This window comes from Aquarana catesbeiana, linkage group LG10 (genome assembly GCF_042186555.1).
Source record: "Aquarana catesbeiana isolate 2022-GZ linkage group LG10, ASM4218655v1, whole genome shotgun sequence".
Classification (NCBI taxonomy): domain Eukaryota; kingdom Metazoa; phylum Chordata; class Amphibia; order Anura; family Ranidae; genus Aquarana; species Aquarana catesbeiana.
The window spans coordinates 26,239,734-26,254,066 of NC_133333.1; the positions used below are offsets into that span (position 1 = coordinate 26,239,734).

A 14,333-nucleotide genomic window follows, 5' to 3' on the forward strand; every position below is an offset into this window, starting at 1 on the left:
AGTCCTATATCCATGACTGAACTCACCTGTTGGATCTACTAAAGCCATGAGTACATTTGGATGTCATTGGATGTTAACTCACTATATACATCCTTCCCTCATGGCTTTGGACTGGCAGCCCTGGATCATTTTCTTTCTAAAGATCCTTATATGAGTCATGGGCAAGCTGAGTTCATCTTAGACTGCACCAGATTCTGTCTGACTCATAACTATTTTTGTTTTGACAACCAATACTACTTGCAAGTACAAGGGACAGCAATGGGCGCCAATTTTGCACCATCTGATGCAAACCTGGCAATGGGCCTATGGGAACATAAATACATCTGGCAAAATAACCCCTATTTAAAACACCTCATATTTTACGGGAGGTACATCGATGACATCTTCATCAGCTGGGATGGTGCTGGTGATGTCATCTGTGATTTTGTCACCCATTGCAATAATAACCCATATGGTCTTTCCTTTTACTTATGTTACGGATCATGAGAAACTTGCGTTTCTTGATTTAGATCTGTACCATATAAATGAGGAGATACATGCAAAAAATTATTTTAAACCCACGGCTGGCAACTCTTTGCTCCATTACAAGAGTTGCCAGTATCGCAAATGGACTAACAACATCCCCAAAGGTCAATTCTGCCAACTGAGTCGCAATTGTACAAAAATATCAGATTATATGGAACAAAGCCTCATACTCAAAAACAAACTTCAGGATAAAGGTTACCCGGTGTCTCTAGTTGACTAAGCATACAAGCATTACTTACAACATGATCTCCCAATAACCAAAAAAGAAACTTTTGACCAGTCTGCTTGTTTTATTACTAAATTTCATACTGACTCCAAAAAAATGGAGATGATTTCTTAAAAACATAGGCCGATACTACTGGAGGACCCTCACCTCAAACCCCTTTTACCAGATATTCCCAGGGTACCTTATAGAAAGGCACCAAACTTAAAGAACACAATTGCACCCAGTAAATTAAAACCACCACATAAAACCTTTTCTCCACATACCTGTCTAATTCCTTTAAAAGGGATGTTTCAGTGTAGAAAGCCATTATGTAAGACATGCTTTGGCAAAAAACAATTCACCACAAAAGAAAAGACCTATACTTTAGGAGATTTCTACAATTGTGGTTCAGACTTTGTGGTGTACGGCCTTGTTTGTCCTTGCCATCTACTGTATGTGGGACGCATCATACGGCCACTCCACCAGAGATTTGGCGAACACAGAAGAAAAATAGAGGTTGGCAAGGACAAACATAGTGTCCCCTGCCATTTCGCTGAACATCATAACAGGTCAATGGAGGGTTTGGAAGTCTGTATCATAGAACAAATTCCCAAAAAAATCTCTCTGAGACTGAGAGATTCCACAGATTATATGAGCACGAGACATATTGGATATATTCATTAGACACGTTATATCCTGGAGGAAGCAATGAGGAATTAGAAATATCCACCATATTATAAAATTACGTCTAACTATACTTCCCATTTTCCTTCCTTTCCTTAGGTGATGTTCTATATGTTCATTACATACAAAATACACATAAGATAACAGGGGTGGTGGGCTGATCCATCCCATAGTAAGTAATCCTTATAATGTATAAAATTGCCCACCTGTCTTTGATTACGACCCTGTATTATTTCAAAACTCCTCCTCCCTTCCTCTTTATTTCCCTTCAACCCCCCCTTTTTTCCTTCTTTTTTCCTCCCCTTGCTCCTCTCCTAGTGATATAATAATTGCACCATTTTTTTCTATTAATTTTAATACCTGCATCTATGATTTGTTGATTTCAAATAATTTTATTCATAACCAGATATTAGAGCTATATATATTATTATTTTTTTATATTAAAAATAATTATCCCCATATACTAGCTAATATATACCATCATTTATAAAAATAATCTATATATAATAATATCAATTAATCCCCATCAATTTTTTATTAACCATTATGAATATGTTCCATACATGCAGACATGTCTCGTCAGCATGTATGGTTATATATGTATATCATTTTTCCACCAGCAATTGAGTCACATGGTTATTAATATCTGTCTTTAAAGTGTATACACAATTTATTTATTATCTTTGTTTTGATGATCCATTCCTAATGTTTTATACTATTGTGCATTGAAGTGTGTAGAGAGATATGTATCCCCCTTTTTTTCAATCCAATTGAATCTATTAACAACAATGTTGTAAGCCTCTATAATATGTATGGAGAGCAATTACAAGTTTCCCCACCAGATAGCAGCACCATCAAGGCACATAAAAAGGCTGTATACAGCCTAGTTTCGTTAGCTTGACAAAGGAGCGCGCACTACAAACATCTTCCCAGTGTGCACGCTGTGAAATGCGTTACAATAATGTCTGTGACGCCATCCCGCCCTACGCTGTGTTCCAGCCCTCTCCTGTGATCTCCAGCTGCGTTCCAGACCTTGCTCTGGATCCCGCCTGAACGCTGAGAGACTCCTGCTGGCCAGGACGCCGGCCCCACACAGATCACCAAGACGAGACCGCTGCTGACAGCCGGGACGGAGATTGTGCGTTTTCACTGGACTCTACTGTGCCTGCTTACAGATACTGTAATGTGAGTTTTTTTAATACATTTTGTCTATTAAATATAACAGCCTTACTTAGAGGCGCCTATTTCCTGTTTTTTTCTGCACAGTGACTGATTTCTGTAATATGTGATCAGGTGACCCGGAACTGGGAGTCCTGGGTCCCGATCATTAATACGAAACCCGATGAGAGCCAAGTCTCTGTGCTGGGAGCACACATTTTGCGGCGCTCTCCCAGCACAAAGGCAGGTATGTAGATATGGGGCATCACTTACGTGATGCCTCATATTTGAGTACCATTGGTGGGAAGGGGTCCTCTAGTGCATTCCCTCATGATTCTAAAAGCATCCATTTTTCAAGCTCTGAAGGAGAGTGAGAATTTTTTTCCCCCAAAACATGCCGGTTGCTTTTTATGTTGTTAACCAATAAATGTTTCACAAAGACTTTTAAATGATAAAAAAAACATTTTTACTAGGCGCTTCTCAGGACACAACCGTGGAGCAAAATCTCAAATAAATCTTTGTGGAGTGTGAAATCTGTGCCACAATGTTTCAAAGTTGTTTTGAGAAGAAAGGGAGGCCCTACCCAATCTTAGGAGAGTATTCCTAATAGATTTTGTTATACTAAAGAACAGGAATTATATTACTCACAAAAAAATAGGTAAAGGAGAACTGTGTTATGTATAAGGAGGAAAAGTGACCACGAAGGTTTATTTAAATGTTTGCAGTTCACTCAAACATAGGGCATCATAAATGAAAACCCTTGGTCCTGCTGCCCTTAGTGTTTAAGGGTTGTCCAGCAACTGTAGCAATGATAAGGGGATAAGGAAAGGCAATTTTATTAGCGTATAAAAGCTGTAAACAACTTACAAGAATAAATCTTAAAGCAGAGCATATTACCCCCTTCACGCCTAAGTGTAAAACAAATCTAAATGCCTAAGCACAATTTTGCAACTTTGACATGTGTTAGTAAAACTATACATATCTTCACAACTACTCAATGTATCCAAGTGGATTATACCCTGAAACTGACAGTACCAGGTCCCGATTGTTGGTACAAGACCCGGGGCTTTCGGTGAGACCCCGGTCTCTGTGCATTTGTTTTCTTTTCTTAGGCTTTTTCCCTTCTGTTTTCACCTGGTGATTTGGTCAGTAACACACCTCCTGTATTAGAGTGCCTCCACTCTGGATGAAGGAACACAGGAGGCAGATTTGGACAGCAGCATTGTCAGTCTGGGGGGGGGGGGGTAGTGTTTATTTGCAGATTTAACTACAATAACAAATAAAAACCAAACTCCAGCGAATACTTTAATATCAGTTACTGCACAAAAAAAAAAAATCTTCCTTTTGGGATAAAGGTTTTACATACCTTATTTATCGGCATATAACACGCACAGGCATGTAATGCACACCTTAATTTTAAGAGGGAAGTTTCAGGAAAAAAAAACATATTTAAAAAAAAAAGAACTTTGAAGCAAAATAAGGGTCAGTGCCCATCAGTGCAGCCTGATTAGTGCCCATCTACAGCCTCACCATCTCCAATCAATTAGTCTGCACTGTACCCATCTGCAGCCTCACCATCTCCAATCAATGCAGCCTGATTAGTGACCATCTACAGCCTCACCATCTCCAATCAATTAGTCTGCACTGTACCCATCTGCAGCCTCACCATCTCCCATCAATACAGCCTGATTAGTGCCCATCTACAGCCTCACCATCTCCAATCAGTCTGCACAGTGCCCATCTACAGCCTCACCATCTCCAATCAATTAGTCTGCACAGTGCCCATCTGCAGCCTCACCATCTCCCATCAATGCAGCCTGATCAGTGCCCATCTACCAATCTATCCAATCAAGAGCCGAGAACCCCCGGCCAGAGAGGTAGAGTGCATCTCCGGTGATTAATCATCAGTATCCATCAGTGCCGCCTATCAGTGCCCATCAGTGCAGTCTATCAGTGCCCATCAACGAAGGAGAAAAAAGTACCTGTTTTTTTTTTTTTCAAAATTTTCTGTTTTTTTTTGCAAAAAATAAAAAACCTGGCAGTGATTACATACCACCAAAAGAAAGCTCTATTTGAGTGAAAAAAATGCTAAAAATTTCATTTGGTTACAATGTTGCATTACCGCGCAATTGTCATTCAAAGTGTGACAGCGCTGAAAAGATGAAAATTGGTCTGGGCAGGAAGGGGGTTCAGGTGCCCATCAGTAAACAAGTGATTAAAATAAAAGTAATATTTTGTATATATTTTAGTGGTTGACATTTCTGAATCTGTTAATCAAGTTGACGGGAGTTTTAACTGGAGGCAACTTGCAGTCAACTTTTGCAATACTTAGCCCAATGTGCTCTGTGCACTGGTTATCCTAGAAGTACCATATATTAAATGATCATATACAAAGTAAAGATTTTATTTAAAAAAAAATAATGAAAAATACATAAAACATTACTTGCAAACCCAAAAAGGCATTTAAAATTTGACCAAAAACGATTACAATTTCCTTTTAATGTGGTTATTGTGTTACCCTCTGATGGTCACATGCCCTAAAAATAGCAGAGACTTTAAAAACAGGACTTTGCTAATCAAATTCGCAATAGAAAAGGAAGTCTTTTTCGCTTACTAAGGATGTGAAACCCGAAAGAATAACAAACACACCATCATTTTCTATCTATTGAATTAACCAGTAAATGGTACGAAAGCTTTCTGACATAAAAAGGTACACTTCTATGAAATACAGTAGACACCCTTTGCTTTTAGGAACTTTAGCCAAACATGGTGTTTTATAAGAAGAAATTTTACAAGCAATTTTTGCTAAAATGGATTTCATTGGTACACGTAATTTTATTACTGTCATATCATGGTCATGTATTAGAGAGATAACGTCTTATCTGATTCCCAGTTTGTCTTCATTGCTAGAGGTAAATAGAAAACACAGCGCTAACCAGTAAAATGAATGAAAGCTTGAATGAAAGATTCCTGAGCTCCCATTCCACGTCATTTGTGACAAACTGCGCATGCGATTCCCTGTCGCTGACATGGGAATCCACAGGATCTGGTAAGAGGCTTTTTTGCACTTTCTCTGAATGACCCATTGGGACCCGGTTTCTCGGTTGGGAAGTCGCTGTATGATGCCAGGTGTTTTCTGACAACCATCAGACCATCACCACCCCTTGGAGTACTTATACCTCCTGTGCGGTTGGACATTTACATCCATCTATGGACGTTTGTGTTTCAAGGCACCTGTGGTCAATTAGTTATTTCTTGACTGTTTCACCATTTTAAAGACCTATACTCATTTGTACATGCGCTGCATTTTTCCATTTGTCTTCATTGCTGTCTATCTTCTATGACAAGTCTTGCTGTTGCCTTTGAATTGGCACTTTGTACCGGATTGGATTAAGTTGTCATCCTTTAAACCCCCCCCCCCCCCCCGCACTGATAGCCCCTAGCTTTCAGGAACTTTAATGTAGATTAGAATATTTTATGGTTAAAGGTGTGAAAAACACCTTGTATACTCTTCTACTCTGCAAGAATATTTTTGACCACTGGTACAACAAAACACATTCTAACATTTATACAGCGTCTTGAAAAAGTATTCACACCCCAACATAAATGCATTTTATCCGTTAGACCCTTTTCACACTGGGGAGCTTTGCAGGCGCTACAGCGCTAAAAATAGCGCCTGCAAAGCACCCTGGAAGAGACGCTGCTGTGTCTCCAGTGTGAAAGCCCCGAGCAGTGCTTAAAAAAGTCCTGCTAGCTTGAAAAAGGTCTAAAGAAACAGATCATAACTACCTGGCAAGCCTGGGGATAGTATAGGGCCTTATCAACTTTATTGAGGGACATATAGGGGGGGTGGGGGGTTGGGTTGTTTTTTTTTTGTGTATGGGTGTGAGTGGGGTTCGGTGTAAGGACAATTATGAATGAGTGGTGAAGGGTTCTAGACATAAGTAGTGATATGTACAAGTGAATATATTCAGTTTTAGGAAAAGAAGATAGTAGAGATTTATGACTGATTTAATGATCTGAATATGAAAAAAAGAGGACAGTCTCAATACACTACAGATAAAATATGGATTTGTATATGTTCTATAAAAATTGTAAAAATGTTTTGTTAAATAAAGATTATAAAAAAAAAAAGTCCTGATAGCAGCATCTTTTGAGCGGTGAAGGAGCGCTCCTTCACCGCTCCTGCCTATTGAAATCAATGGGGCAGCACGGCTATACCGCCGGCATAGCGCTGCTGCAGCTGCGCTTTGTGGTTGTTTTAACCCTTTCTCGGCCGCTAGCAGGGGGTTAAAACCGCCCCGCTAGTGGGCGAATACCACCGCTAAAACGACGGTAAAGCGGCGCTAAAAATAGCACCGTTTTACTGTCGGCGCCCGCACCGCTCCAGTGTGAAAGGGGCCTAAGGGAGATTAACTCTCTCTACTTTTTCCTGTTTATCATTATCAGTGAAAGTGAACGTAAAAGGAAATCCCAAATGTTGGGTTGTCCCCAAAAAAGTGATAGAGGGGAAATCTTCCAATGGGGATATTTCTGGTGGCCTGGGGGGTCCCCAAGGGATTCCCTTAATTTGCAGGGATTTCCTCTCCCTTCCTCTTTGGCTATGGGACAGGAAGTGAAGGGAAATCTCCACAATGGGACACAGATGGGGAAAAATAATTGGACAGGGGTTATAACCCTCCCTTATGCCGTGTACACACAAGCGGAATGTCCGACAGAAAAAGTCAGACGGAAGCTTTTCATCGTCTATTCCGATCGTGTGTGTAGGCCTCATCGGACTTTTGTTTTCGAAAAATCTAACGGACCTAGAAATGGAACATGTTCTAAATCTTTCTGACGGACCCAATATTCCTATCGGAAAACCAATCATTTGTATGCTGTTCCAAAGGACCAAAAACAACGCATGCTCTGAAGCAAGTACGAGACGGAAGCTATTGCCTACTGGCTATCGAACTTCCTTTTTCTAGTCCCGTCGTAAGTGTTGTACGTCACCGCATTCTGGATGGTTGGAATTTGGTTGGACATTGGGTTGACCGTGTGTAGGCAAGACCGCTTGAATGGAATTCCGTCGGAGTTCCGTCGGAGAAACCATCAGAGTTTATTACGACGGCTAAACCGGTCGTGTGTACGCGGCTATTAAAAAAAAGGTTTTGCCTATACAGTAGTTCAAATTTAATTTAGTTACTTATTTAGATGAACAGAAGATGTGTTTGCTTATGCTATGCACAAAGCTCACCTGACTTAAAACTGTGTTTGTTGGCTACCTTTAGTACAACCAGCCTGTCAGGTTTATTTTTCTTACAATCACTTCCGCCGGCTATAGTTTTTTGAAAACGGGGGGAAAGCTCCCCTTCATGGAGCTCCGTACTGCATCTCAGAACCTTTCATTTTTGCACAAAAATGGATATAATCTTTTTGAATATTGGGTATAATTAACTGTCACAAAATTTGGGAGAGACTTTTTCTTCTTTTAATCATTTTTGTTACTTTTTTGAAGAAATTATACAAAACATAGTGGGGTTATCACATAAGTTCAATTTTCATTGAGCATTGAAATCCTGTTGATGAAATCCTGGGGGGTGATGAAGAGCCCAAATATCACAAGAAGATTCTCCAGCATGGTACATGACTGTCTTCTTGCAAGAGTTGGCTTACTCAGTGTTCCCAGGATCTTGATGGAAGGATCATGACATTACTCAATCATGTGTAGAAATTGGGGGTAAGATATGTATATATATATTTTTTTTTTCACATTTTTTTAAGGGGTTAATGTGTGGTGGGATGCTATTTAATAAACGGACCTTGCATTTTATTATAAAATGACAAAGCAAACAAGCTGTGTATGTTTGGCCAAAGAAAATTTCAGATTTGCTGCTAGGAATAACAAACAATCTTCTCTCTCTCTATATACCCTCTCCTGTAGTATAAGGTTACGTGATCTATGCTATACCGTAGTCTGACATCTTTCTCTGATCCTGATCTACTGTGATCTAGAATTCCTACCCCTTCCCTTCCTGTTCCTCCCTTCATTTAACCAATGAAACCCAACAATTTTGATGCATTGTCTTTGCTGTATTGACATTACTCCACTTGTCTTTTGTTTACTGACATGCAATACAATATATACTAAGTCTATTGATATACACATTATATTACCAAAAGTATTGTGATGCCTGTCTTTACACGCACGTGAACTTTAATGGCATCCCAGTCTTAGTCCATAGACAATATTGAGTTGGCACACCCTTTGCAGCTATAACAGCTTCAACTCTTCTGGGAAGGCTGTCCACAAGGTTTAGGAGTGTGTCTATGGGGATGTTTGACCATTCTTCCAGAAGTGCATTTGTGAGGTCAGGCACTGATGTTGGAGAGAAGGTCTGGCTCATAGTCTCCTCTCTAATTCATTCCAACAGTGTTCTATTGGGTTGAGGTGCAGGCCAGTTAAGTTCCTCCACCTTGCTTTATGCACTGGTGTGCAGTCATGTTGGTACCGGAAGGGGCCATCCCCAAACTGTTCCCACAAAGCTGAGAGCATGAAATTGTCCAAAACATCTTGACATGCTAATACCTTCAGAGTTACCTTCACTGGAACTAAGGGGCCAAGCCCAGACCTTGAAAAGCAACCCCACACCATAATCCTTTCCTCCTTCAAATAATTTGGACCAGTGCACAGAGCAAGGTCCATAAAGGCATTGATAAGCTAGTTTGGGGTGGAGGAATTTGACTGGCCTGCACAGAGTCCGGACCTCAACCCGATAGAACACCTTTGGACATAGACTGCGAGCCAGGCCCTCTTGTCCACATCAGTGCCTGACCTCACAAATGTGCTTCTGGAAGAATGGTCAAACATTCCCAAAGACACACTCCTAAACCTTGTGGACAGCCTTCCCAGGAGAATTGAAGCTGCTATATCTGCAAAGGGTGGGCCAACTCAATATTGAGCCCTACGGACTAAGACTGAGATGCCATTAAAGTTCATGTGCGTGTAAAGGCAGGCGTGCCAATACTTTTGACAATATAGTGTATACTAAGTCTATTGATATATGTTACCTGATGTACTACATGAGAGCTTGAGACCTCCTACTCTCAGGCTCTCTCGTCTCCTCCTCCCATGCTCATCTCCAGGATTTCTCCAGAGCCTCCCCCATCCTCTGGAACTCACTACCTCCACCTGTCTGGCTATCCCCTACTCTTGCTACCTTCAGGCGATCCCTGAAAACTCATCTCTTCAGGAAAGCCTATCACGTCTCCAACTAATCTCCTACCACTTCCACCAGCTCATTCCCCACAGTTACAACCTTTTGTACCACCTGCCCACCCTATAAGATTGTAAGCTCTTCTGAGCAGGGCCCTCTTAATCCTCTTGTATTTTATTGTATTATAACTGTATTGTCTCCCTTTTATATTGTAAAGCGCTGCGTAAACTGTTGGCGCTATATAAATCCTGAATAATAATTAATGTAATTCAATAAAGAACAATTGAACAATAAATCAACCACTAAATGGTACAACTAACATTTCAATTTGATCTCAGTAAATATTTTTAAATGTTGTATTAATTGACTGGTATTTACAGTGTCCGTTTTAAAAAAATATATATACACTCAGATGGAAAAGAGTATAGGGAAGTGGTTAAAGTACATCCTGAAACTCTTAATATTGGGTGTTCCTGTGAGCATGTAAAGTGGCCTTATAAAAAAAACTTCTATCAGTAGAGGTGATACTGCTATGTGACTACACAAGAGAAGGAAAGGAGTGACAACATTGCACTGACTATAGTAAGTTGACATTCTTATGGTGTTGTGAGAACTGATGTGACAGCTATCTAATATATAATATATATATATTATATAATATAATATCATACTCGGAGAGCAGTCAGATAGAACATATTGAAACATGTCTTGAGATTTTAAAAGAATGGCCATATCTCTTTTATTAAATAGCTTAAATGTATACATGTAGAGCAGTGATTTTACTATTATAAGATATAACTGATATGTATATTGCTGTGATTCAAGTCAAGTAACTTATATTTAGATAACAATAATGTTTTTGAAGTATTTATGTTTGGACAATAGTAATGTGACTCCATAGTTACATAGTTAGGTTGAAAAAAAGACACAAGTCCATCTAGTTCAACCATAAAAAAATATATATCATACAATCCCATATACCCAATCCTATACCCACAGTTGATCCAGAGGAAGGTGAAAAAAAAAACAGAAAAGTATGATCCAATTTGCTACAGCAGGGGAAAAAATTCCTTCCTGATCCCAGAGAGGCAATTGGATTTTCCCTGGATCAACTTTACCTATAAATGTTAGTACCCAGTTATATTATGTACATTTAGGAAAAAATCCAGGCCTTTCTTAAAACAATCTACTGAGCTGGCCAGAACCACCTCTAGAAGGGAGTCTATTCCACATTTTCACAGCTCTTACTGTGAAGAAACCTTTCCCTATAGGAAACCTTTCCGTATTTGGAGATGGACTCTTTTCCTCTAGACGTAAAGATTGCCACCTTGTCCTCTGTGTTAACCGTAACGTGAATAACTCAACACCAAGTTCACCATATGGACCCCTTATATATTTATACATGGTGATCATATCTCCCCTTAATCTCCTCTTCTCAAAAGTGAATAAATTCAGTTCCTCTAATCTTTCCTCATAGCTGAGCTCCTCCATGCCTCTTATCAGTTTGGTTGCCCTTCTCTGCACTTTCTCCAGTTCCCCGAAATTCTTTTTTGAGAACTGGTGCCCAAAACTGAATACTCCAGTATTACATACTTTTTATTCAGAGAACAGTCATGCCATATGGCAAAATATAACTAATTTCTAGGAATGGACTATGATGTAAATATTACTGGAGAGCTATAATGGTAGATAAGAGTTTAGCAAATGTTTTCTTAGATTATTTAGGATGACTCAACACTGCATCTCAGAACCATTCGTTTTTGCACAAAAAAAAGTATTTTCTTGAAGTCCCGGTGGAATTATCTGATGCAAAATTTGGAAGAGAATTTTTTTTCATAAGCTCCCAAACTTATGTCTCTGCCACTTATTACCTAATCACAAAGCTGACCTTGGACTAAAATGCAATAGTATTCCCTGATGCCAAATTGATGCTTTACCTCCTTTATAAAAAAAAGAAGAAAAGCTGTTCATAAAAATGTAAACCTGTACCGTACTGCCACTGTGACTAGGCATGGGTGACACTGCAGTTCTATTGATGAAATCCTAGGAATGGTGAACTTTCCAAATCTGATGAGAGGAGGCTCCAGCATGGTGCACGACTGTCTTCTTGCAAGATTTGGGATACTCAGACATTAGGGTAACATTTTTCAACACAAGATTTTAGTACCTCCAGGCTCATTTATAAAATTTCCCTAAAACAGTATTGAATCTCTGAAGAGGTGTTCCCAGAGTTAAAAGATTGGTTTTCTGCCACTCACATCTGTTACCTTTCAGTGAAACGTGAGTCCGCACAGATAAAGTTTTCACATGGTTGTATGTGAATAAAGAGCATACTATACAGTGCCTTCAAAAAGTATTCATACCTCTTGAAATTTTCCACATTTTGTCATGTTACAACCAAAAACGTAAAAGTATTTTATTGGGATCTTATAGACCAGGGATATGCAATTAGCGGACCTCCAGCTGTTGCAAAACTACAAGTCCCATCATGCCTCTGCCTCTGGGTGTAATGCTTGTGGCTGTTAGAGACTTGCTATGCCTCATGGGACTTGTAGTTCTGCAACAGCTGGAGGTCCGCTAATTGCATATCCCTGTTATAGACCAACACAAAGTGGCACATAATTGTGAAGTGGAAGGAAAATGATAAATGGTTTTCAACATTTTTTACAAATAAATATATGAAAAGTGTGGCGTGCATTTGTATTCAGCCCCCTTTACTCTGATATCCCTAACTAAAATCTAATGGAACCAATTGCCTTCAGAAGTCACCTAATTAGTAAATAGAGTCCACCTGTATGTAATTTAATCTCAGTATAAATACAGCTGTTCGGTAAAGCCCTCAGAGGTTTGTTAGAGAACCTTGGTGAACGAACAGCATCATGAAGGCCAAGGAACACACCAGACAGGTCAGGGATAAAATTGTGGAGAAGTAAAAGCAGGGTTAGGTTATAAAAAAATATCCCAAGCTTTGAACATCTCATGGAGCTCTGTTCAATCCATCATCCAAAAATAGAAAGAGTATGGCACAACTGCAGACCTACCAAGACATGGCCGTCCACCTAAACTGACCGGCCGGGCAAGGAGAACATTCATCAGAGAAGCAGCCAAGAGGCCCATGGTAACTCTGGAGAAGCTGCAGAGATCCACAGCTCAGGTGGGAGAATCTGTCCACAGGACAACTATTAGTCGTGCTCTCCACAAATCTGGCCTTCATGGAAGAGTGACAAGAAGAAAGACATTGCTGAAATAAAGCCATAAGAAGTCCCGCAGTTTGCAAGAAGCCATGTGGGGGACACAGCAAACATGTGGAAGAAGGTGCTCTGGTCAGATGTTAGAATGGCCCAGTCAAAGTCCAGAGCTAAATCCAATTGAGAATCTGTGGCAAGACTTGAAAATTGCTGTTCACAGACGCTCTCCATCCAATCTGACAGAGCTTGAGCTATTTTGCAAAGAAGAATGGGCAAAAATGTCCCTCTCTAGATGTGCAAAGCTGTTAGAGACATCCCCAAAAAGACTTGTAGCTGTAATTGCAGCAAAAGGTGGTTCTACAAAGTTTTGACTCAGGGGGGGCTGAATACAAATGTACCCCACACTTTTCACATATTTATTTGTACAAAATGTTGAAAACTATTTATAATTTTCCTTCCACTTCACAATTATGTGCCACTTTGTGTTGGTCTATCACATAAAATCCCAATAAAATACCTTTACATTTTTGGTTGTAACATGACAAAATGTGGAAAATTTCAAGGGGTATAAATACTTTTTAAAAGCACTGTATATATATATTATTATAAATAATGACAGTTTCACAGGGTTGTGCTGCAGATGCCAATATTGGTAGGAGAGTTCCACGTCCTAAAAATGTATGTACAATTTGAGTAAAACAATGGACTCTATATGCAGCAGAAGACAACAGTTTTTTTTAAAATATCAATTTTATTGCAAATAATCCTAAAACATAGACAGATATTGTATATAAAATATCTCACAATGAACCTGCTGACCAAAGTGCACTAATGTCACCAAATACTACACTTAGAGGCCCTAGCCAACTCCATGAACATTAAGCGCCAGTAATGCGTATACTGGTAACCAGGCGGGCTTGGTGTAAGTTGATGGAGCTCTACATGTTTCACACTATTGCGCTTCCTCAGGAGCTTAAAGCGGGGTTCCCATTTAAAAAAAAATTAAAACTCAGCAGCTACAAATACTGCAGCTGCTGACTTTTAATTGGACACTTACCTGTCCCTGGGTCCAGCGATGCGGGGGATCGAAGCCCCGCTCGCCCCCCCCCTCCGCTCGTCGGCGCTCGCATTTCAAATGTGGGCGCCCGGCTGTGGATTCACAGCCGGGCACCTACTGCGCATGCGCGAGCCGCGACGCGCGCCATCACTGGCCCCGCAATCATCTGGGACCAGTCATGTGTCCCAGATGATTGACAAGAGGGAGGGTGGAGAGGCAATCTCCCTTCCTGCGCCGTGGGAAGTGACGTCAGGAGCCCAGGCACCGAAGGAGGCAGGCTACGATGGACCCCCTAGCAACAGGCATTTAGAGGTAAGTAA

At 40.2% G+C, this 14,333-nt stretch overlaps 1 protein-coding gene across 1 annotated transcript in view; it reads left to right on the plus strand.

The window, feature by feature from the left end:
• Positions 1–10,258: 10,258 nt before the first annotated feature.
• The window catches only part of LOC141110494 (sialic acid-binding Ig-like lectin 12), a 29,946-nt gene continuing 25,871 nt past the window's right edge, over positions 10,259–14,333 (plus strand). The window contains exon 1 of the mRNA XM_073601866.1: positions 10,259–10,350. The gene's annotated coding sequence lies outside the window, so the exon portion shown is untranslated. The remainder of the gene's footprint in view (positions 10,351–14,333) is intronic.